Here is an 8,337-nt window from a genome sequence, read left to right on the forward strand (position 1 = left end):
GGAACTTTTTTACCCTAAATTCTGAGAACAAATAGGATTGCAGTGAAACGCTAGTGTAGTCATGCAAATGAAAGCTGAATAAGGACAAACCTTTCCACAAAAGGGTCATATAGGGAGGAAAATCTGGTCCAACAAACCAGGTAAATTGTACATTGGGAAGCTCTACTGTGCTCCATTGCTAATGCTCATCTAGTGGACTGATTGATTTTCCTGTTAGGATGTAATGCAAACACAATCTGAATGTTTTTTGACACTGAAGACAACCACAGCTAATAAAAAGAACACCATTTGTATTTCAGTGATCCTGATGGGTTATGATAAATGGCTGCATAACACATTCCAAGTAGAATTTGTATAGCACAGTGTTTCCCATTTGTCTTTCTTGTCTAGCAGCTATTTTACCTTCTATTAAATTATACAAATATAGTTTCATTTTTATAACATTATTCCTCCTATCTGAATACTTGCATCTTCTCTCTCACAATATCACCTTCTCTCAAATTGCAATTTGGCTCCCATACCTACTCTGTTCCTTTCACTCTCAGAATATTCTTGAGAATATTCTCAAGAATATCCTTTTTTTTTTTTTTAGAAATATTACTTTTATTGACAAGATAGGGCCACAATGGGCAGCTCCACAGAACACAAATAAGACAGTCCCAAGACAAGAGGGTAAAACTGCAGCAGACACAGGTTAGTATTCTTCACCCTCACCTTCTTCCTCAGCGCTATTGGCTGCAACTTCCTCATCATCCTTCGCAAGGGCAGCCACATCCCCACAGGCCTCAGAAAACTCTCCTTCCTCTATGCCCTCACCCACGTACCAGTGAACAAAGGCACGCTTGGCATACATCAGGTCAAACTTATGGTCCAGGCGAGCCCAGGCCTGAGCGATGGCTGTGGTGTTGCTCAGCATGCACCACCCCCCACCTAATGGAGCTCGCTGTACTTTGGCCAGGTCTCCACCAGGTACCACAGTGGGAGGCTATTAAATAATACCAACTTTGAAGCCAGTGGGGCACCAGTCCACAAACTGGATGGTACGCTTGGTCTTGATGGTGGCAATGGCAGCATTGACATCTTTGGGAACCACATCGCCATGGTACAGTAGGCAGCAAGCCGTGTATTTACCATGGCGAGTGTTGTATTTCACCATCTGGGTGGCTGGCTGGTGATCTCTGCTACAGTAAGCTGTTCATGGTAGGCTTTCTCAGCAGAGATGACAGGGGCATACGTGGCCAGAAGGAAGTGGATGCAGGAATAGGGCACCAGGTTGGTCTGGAATTCTGTCAGATCAACATTCAGGGCTCCATCAAACCTCAGGGAAGCAGTGATGGAGGACACAATCTGGCTTGAGGCGGTTAAGATTAGTGTATGTTGGGCGCTCAATATCGAGGTTTCTACGACATGTCATAGATGGCCTCATTGTCTACCATGAAGGCACAGTCAGAGTGCTCCAGGGTGGTGTGGGTGGTGAGGATGGAATTGTAAGGCTCAACTACAGCTGTGGAAACCTGAGGGGGTGGGTAAATGGAGAACTCCAGCTTGGACTTCTTGCCATAATCGACAGAGAGATGTTCCATCAGCAGGGAAGTGAGTTCCCCCACCAAAGCTGTGGAAAACCAAGAAGCCCTGAAGACCTGTGCACTGGTCAGCCAGTTTCCAAATTCGGTCCAAGACGAGGTCAATGATCTCCTTGCCAATGTTGTAGTGACCTAGGGCATAGTTATTGGCAGCACCTTCCTTGCCTGTGATGAGCTGCTCAGGGTGGAAGAGCTGGCAGTAGGTGCCAGTGCAAACTGCATCAATGACTGTGGGTTCCACGTCTACAAACACTGCCCTGGGCACATGCTTGCCAGCACGTGTCTCACTGAAGAAGGTGTTGAAGGTGTCATCTCCTCCCCCAGTAGTCTTGTCAGTTGGCATCTGGCCATCATGTTCCAGGCAGTAGAGCTCCCAGCAGGCATTGCCGTTCTGGACACCAGCCTGGCTAATGTGGATGGAGATGCACTCATGCATGACTGAGACTTGTAGGGTTCTGCGGGGCTGGAGGACGTGAGGGGACGGCCACAAAACTCCCCAACTGGCAGACTACCAAGGAGTCCAGGGGAGAAGTATTCTCAAGAATATTCTTGATCTCCTTCTCTAACGCTTACTGGGTTCCACAATCTTTTCCTTTCTTTTCTTACTTAGAGATTTTTTTTTTGCGGAGCACAGGCTCCGGACGCGCAGGCTCAGCGGCCATGGCTCACGGGCGCGGCCGCTCCGCGGCACGTGGGATCCTCCTGGACCGGGGCACGAACCCGTGTTCCCTGCATCGGTAGGCAGACTCTCAACCACTGTGCCACCAGGGAAGCCCTCCTTTCTTTTTTAAAATCAATTGATTAATTAATTTATCTTGGTTGCATTGGGTCTTCGTTGCTGTGCATGGGCTTCTCATTGCGGTGGTTTCTCTTGTTGTGGAGCACGGTCTCCAGGCGCGCAGGCTTCAGTAGTTGTGGCACGTGGGCTCAGTAGTTGTGGCACGTGGGCTCAGTAGTTGTGGCACGTGGGCTCAGTAGTTGTGGCACACAGGCTTAGTTGCTCCGCGGCATGTGGGATCCTCCTGGACCAGGGATCGAACCTGTGCCCCCTGCATTGGCAGGCTGATTCTTAACCACTGCACCACAGGGAAGTCCCTTCTTTTCCTTTTTTACACCATGCACTTTATGATTCAACCGTAGTCAAATTCAATATAACAGATTCTCCACCCCCACCTAATGGAGCAACATAAGAATCCTTCTGGGTGCTGGTTGAACTGCAGCCCCTCAGGTGCCAATGCTAACATTTAAGCTACAAAGAGGAAGAGCAGCCCATGGCAAAGGCCAGAGGAAAGGTCAGAAAGTGATGGAAGATACAAAGAAAGTTATCAGTGGTGCCTCCTGGGGAAGAGATGTCCTGTGAGTTAAGGACTGAGAATGTTACCCATCTACAACCTCGGTGAGAACCGTCTCCAGATGGCACTGGGGTGAGAAGTTAATGGAAGATGTTAAAGCTGCCATCACAAATGCAGACCATGCTTCCAAGAAGGTTGGATAAAGAGAGAAGTAGAAAGGGAAAAGGAGCTACAAAGGGCTCAGGGAGAAGAGGCTTTTGTTTAGAATGGGAGAAACGTGAACAAGTTAACATCAGCTGAAACCTCCCTGACTCTGAGAGATTTAGGTAAACCTGGTCCAAAGCCACGGTCAAGGGCTTCCTGCCCTGATTTCAGTGACCTGAGAGCTTGCTCCCTCAGGCTTCTGTCCACTTGCACACCTATACCTGTGGTCTCAGGTCCATCTCATGTCACCTCAGTGGAAATCTTAGCCCTTTCCCCAGTTTCTAAAGAGATACATATATTCATGTTAATAGTAATCTATATAATCAAAAATGTCAGGGCTTCCCTGGTGGCGCAGTGGTTGAGAATCTGCCTGCCAATGCAGGGGTCACGGGTTCGAGCCCTGGTCTGGGAGGATCCCACATGCCGCGGAGCAACTAGGCCCGTGAGCCACAACTACTGAGCCCGCGTGTCTGGAGCCTGTGCTCCGCAACAAGAGACGCCGCGATAGTGAGAGGCCCGTGCACCGCGATGAAGAGTGGCCCCCGCTTGCCACAACTAGAGAAAGCCCTCGCACAGAAACGAAGACCCAACACAGCAAAAATAAATAAGTTAATTAATGCCAGATGCAGGCTTGTGACATCCTCTGTCACATAGGGGAGGACGTAAGTCAGGCACCAGCAGATAAGCAAAGCTTTCACTTTGGCATTGGTGAGTGCAGTAGGTGGAATTCTAAGACAGCCTCTAGGATCGCCATCCCCTGCTGAATACACACCTTCCTCCAATGATCCAATCACACTAATTTTTTTAAAAAATGCCATAAGTTAAAAAACTTAAAGGAAGTCTGCAGGTGCTTGCAGAGAGGGATTGCACTGCAAACCACGTCGCCTTCTGCCATCTGGATGGCTCCTCAGCCACCCTCCCCAGCTCTCTCCTTTTTCTTTAGAGCAAGGAACTACTTTCCTTGTCTAAAGCAGAGTGATGCTCCCACAGTCAGGCCCCTGTAAGGTCTCAGTTTCAACCTCTGTGGGTTTATCCATTGATCCTTCTAACAAATCCTCAACAGGAAAATGGTTTCATGCCATTTGCTAACAGAATTCAACTTTTCTCTATCCTGTTATGTTAGTGACCTTGGGATTAAGGGTTTGTAGAGATACAGAGATTGATTCATGGAGCAAAGTGCTGGGAGACACTTGGAGGAGATGGGAGGGTGGCTCTTTTATTTCTTATCATTGGTAGGGCTGGAGGTGAGAATAGGTGAGAAGGAAGATGAGCCTGTATGGGTAGCAGGACAGTTGTGAGGGGCGGATGGGAAGGTGAGGACTTGAATGTTTGTGGTCTCAACATTCTCTGTGGGGCGAGATCATCTGCTAGGAGAGACAGAGAGCTGGAGAATGTTTGGGATAGTAGCCCAAGAGAGGAAGAGAGAGAGAGAGAGAAAGAGAGAGAGAGAGAGAGAGAGAGAGAGAGAGAGAGAGAGAGAGATTCTTAAACAGGGAAAGGGATTGACAAGCTGAATGGAGACTCCTCATGAGGTAAGAATCATACATCTGTGAAAACACTAATTCCCGTGGTTGTACTTTTCTCCATCAGTGCTGTCACTACGTTCTGGAAGCAGAGCAGGGGGAGTGCAGGATTGATCCAAGGTTGAGGGCTTATAGAGCAGGACAACCTGGGGACTGGCTGATGAGAGCTCAGTTCTAGGGTTTTATTTTGAAGTCCTGGCAAACAAGGGAAGAGCCAGTGCAGGAGCCTCCCCGGCAGTAGAGAGACACCCTCGGTGGACTTTCAGCTCACTTTGGACCATACCTTGGTAATAATAAAGAGGGAAGGAAGGATGCTTTTGTACCAGTTTTATTTAAGCACCTTGGGCAATTTTTTCAAATTTGTGATGATGACACCTGCATTTTCTTCTGACTCCTCCTATGGTTCCTTTCACCTGCTTTGGTCAAAAATGATTGATCTTAAGACTTTATGTTACTTCCTTAAACTTTTTTTATCCCTCACTCTCTGGTTTCCCAGACATTTTTTTCCTAACCCCCACTATAATACTGACACCCAGTGGCCTGTTAGTACAGAGCTGCAGACATGCTGGGTTTTCTTCAGCACAGCCTTAGGAGAAGATATTAAGAAAGCATATCCTTCCTTGCGGAAGAAAGTAAAAGTAGAGCTTCTTGTTCCTTAAGCAGTCAGAAGAAAAATGCATCTTCTTAGGAACTCAGAGGACCCTGAGAATAAGAAAAGCTTTGACCTCAGAACTAGACATGCTTCTTTAAGAGCTAAGTGAATTTAGCCAGAAACTATACTAAGCTGGGAATGAAAGGAGATCAGGATTTTGAAGAAAAAGAAAAAGAAAGAAAGAAAAAGGCCTCTTAAATTAGAGAGAGCTAGGCAAAAGAGATTCTGAATGTAGAGCCATTTGTGGAGGATGTGCACTCTTGGATAAATCTTTTTTTTTTTTTTTTCAGCAAGCATGTATTAAGGACCTACTGTAACTGGCTTATTGAGCAGTCTTCGTTCCATGGGAGGCGTAAGTGTGAAGAAATTTTATTTTTTCCTGTCACTGTTTTCAATCTAATATCTCTTTCTTGACCTTTAATGAAATCTTGGGCAGATTTAATAACATTTGGTCACTGAAAGTCCATTTGTTTAAAACTCCGATAGTATCCAATTCAAATCTCAAATATTACCATAACCCTACTCCCACTCCAGGTACTAGGTCACAAAGAAAATCTTAACTTAAAGAAGTCATAATTCTTTAAATTTAGGTATAACTGACATATAACATTGTATTAGTTTTAGGTATACAACAAAATGAGTTGATATATGTATATATTGTGAATGATTATCACAAGTTTAGTTAATATCCATTATTACACATAGTTACACATTTTCTTTCTTGTAATGAGAAATTTTTTTTTTTTGGCCACATGGCATGAGGGATCTTATTTCCCCGACCAAGGATCAAACCCACGCCCCCTGCACTAGAAACTCAGCGTCTTAACCACTGGACCACCAGAGAATTCCCAATGAGAACTTTTAAGATTTACTCTCTTAATGACTTTCAAATACACGATAGTTACCATACTGGACATTACATCCCCAGAACTTATAATCTTATAACCAAGAAGTCATAATTTTGAGAATCTAAGTTATATAAAACATATTATCTGGTTATATTGAAATAATTACATCAGAAATAAGCAATAAAAAGACTTGATAGAATCTAAATATTTGGAAACTTAAAACGGAATTCTCAAATGCACATGAGTTAAACAGGAACTATAGCAGAAATGACAAAATATTTGTACTGAAGGACTGGGGAGGTACTACAGATGTGAACCTGTGAGATTAAGTTAAAGGAAAATTTATAACCTTATATGCATTATTTAAAAACAACAAGATCTAGAAATAAATAAATTAAGCTTTTTCCTCATGAAGCTATTGAAAGAGTGATAGGGCAAACTTAAAGAAAGTAGAAGCAGGGTTTCCTTGGTGGCGCAGTGGTTGGGAGTCCGCCTGCCGATGCCGGGGACGCGGGTTTGTGCCCCGGTCCGGGAAAATCCCACGTGCCGCGGAGCGGCTGGGCCCATGAGCCATGGCCGCTGAGCCTGCGCGTCCGGAGCCTGTGCTCCGCAACGCAAGAGGCCACAGCAGTGAGAGGCCCGCGTACCGGAAAAAAAAAAAATTTTTGCCCATTATTTGATTGGATTTTTTGACCTTTCTTAAACTGAGTTGTAAGAATTGTAAGAATTCGTTACCTATTCTAATTATGAGTCTTATGTCAAATATTAGTTTTGAGAATACCTTCTCCTGGTCTATGGTTTATCTGTTAAATTTTAATAGTGTCTTTTGATGAACAGAGTTTTAATTTTGATGAAGTCTAATTTATCACGTTATTTTCTTTTTTTAAAAACTATTTATTTATTTATTTGTTTTTATTTGGTTGCACCAGGTCTTAGTTGCAGCAGGCAGCCTCCTTAGCTGCAGCATGCATGTGGGATCTAGTTTCCTGACCAGAGATTGAACCTGAGCCCCCTGCATTGGGAATGCAGAGTCTTAACCACTGCACCACCAGAGAAGTCCCTCACTTTCTTTTCTTTATAGTTATGGCTTTCCTTGTCATTTTCAAGAAACCTTTGCCTCCTCCTAAGCCACAAGTATAATGTTCTGTTTTATTTCAGAAGCTTTATAGTTCTACCCTTTATGTTTAGTTCTATGGCCTATTTCACACTGACTTTTGTGCAGGTGTGAGGTAAAGGTCAAGGTTTCATTTTTTTCCCCATGTGGATATTCAGTTGTTTCAGCAGCACTTGGAAAGACTTTTCCCATTGGACTGCTTGGGAACTGTTGTTGAAAATCAGTTTACCATGTAAGCATGGATCGACTTCTCAGCTCGATTCTGTTTATTTACTTGTGTATTTTATGCTGCTACCACATTGTTTTGATTACCATACTTTATAGTAAGTTATGGAGATGGGTAGTATCAGCCTGTACTCCAACTTTGTTCTTTCTTTTTCAAGAATTATCTGGCTATTTTATTATCCTTTTCATTTACATGTAAATTTTAGAATCAGTTTCTCAATCTCTATTAAAGAGCCTGGCAGGATTATGATCGAGATTGCACTGAATCCCAATTTAGAGAGAAGTGGCATCTTAACAATATTGTATCTTCCTGTATATTAACAGGTATATTTCCCCATTTATTTAGGTCTTCTTTAATTTCTCTCAGCAATATTTTGGAGATTTTCAGTGTAGAGGTCTTGCATATCTTTTGTGAAATTTATTCCTAAATATTTTTCAAAAAATAAATTTATTTTATTTTTGGCTGCATTGGGTCTTTGTTGCTGTGTGCAGGCTTTCCCTAGTTGCGGCTATCGGGGGCTACTCTTCGTTGCAGTGTGCGGGCTTCTCATTGCGGTGGCTTCTCTTGTTGTGCAGCACGGGCTCTAGGAACGCGGGCTTCAGTAGTTGTGGCTCACGGGCTCTAGGGCACAGGCTCAGTAGTTGTGGCGCATGGGCTCAGTTGCTCCGCGGCGTGTGGGATCTTCCTCGACTGGGGTTCGAACCCACGTCCCTTGCGTTGACAGGCAGATTCTTAACCACTGCGCCACCAGGGAAGCCCAGCATTTCATTTTTTTTTATTTTTTATTTATTTTTTATTTTTTTAACATCTTTATTGGGGTATAATTGCTTTACAATGGTGTGTTAGTTTCTGCTTTATAACAGAGTGAATCAGTTATACATACACATATGTTCCC

At 44.0% G+C, this 8,337-nt stretch overlaps 1 pseudogene; it reads right to left on the reverse strand.

Annotated features, from left to right (window-relative positions):
- Window positions 1-694: 694 nt before the first annotated feature.
- On the reverse strand, window positions 695-2,022 carry LOC103071753 (tubulin alpha-1C chain pseudogene; annotated as a pseudogene).
- Between the last annotated feature and the right edge of the window lie 6,315 nt (window positions 2,023-8,337).

The sequence above is a fragment of the Lipotes vexillifer genome, unplaced genomic scaffold, assembly GCF_000442215.2.
Source record: "Lipotes vexillifer unplaced genomic scaffold, Lipotes_vexillifer_v1.1 scaffold1643, whole genome shotgun sequence".
NCBI classification, from domain to species: Eukaryota; Metazoa; Chordata; class Mammalia; order Artiodactyla; family Lipotidae; genus Lipotes; species Lipotes vexillifer.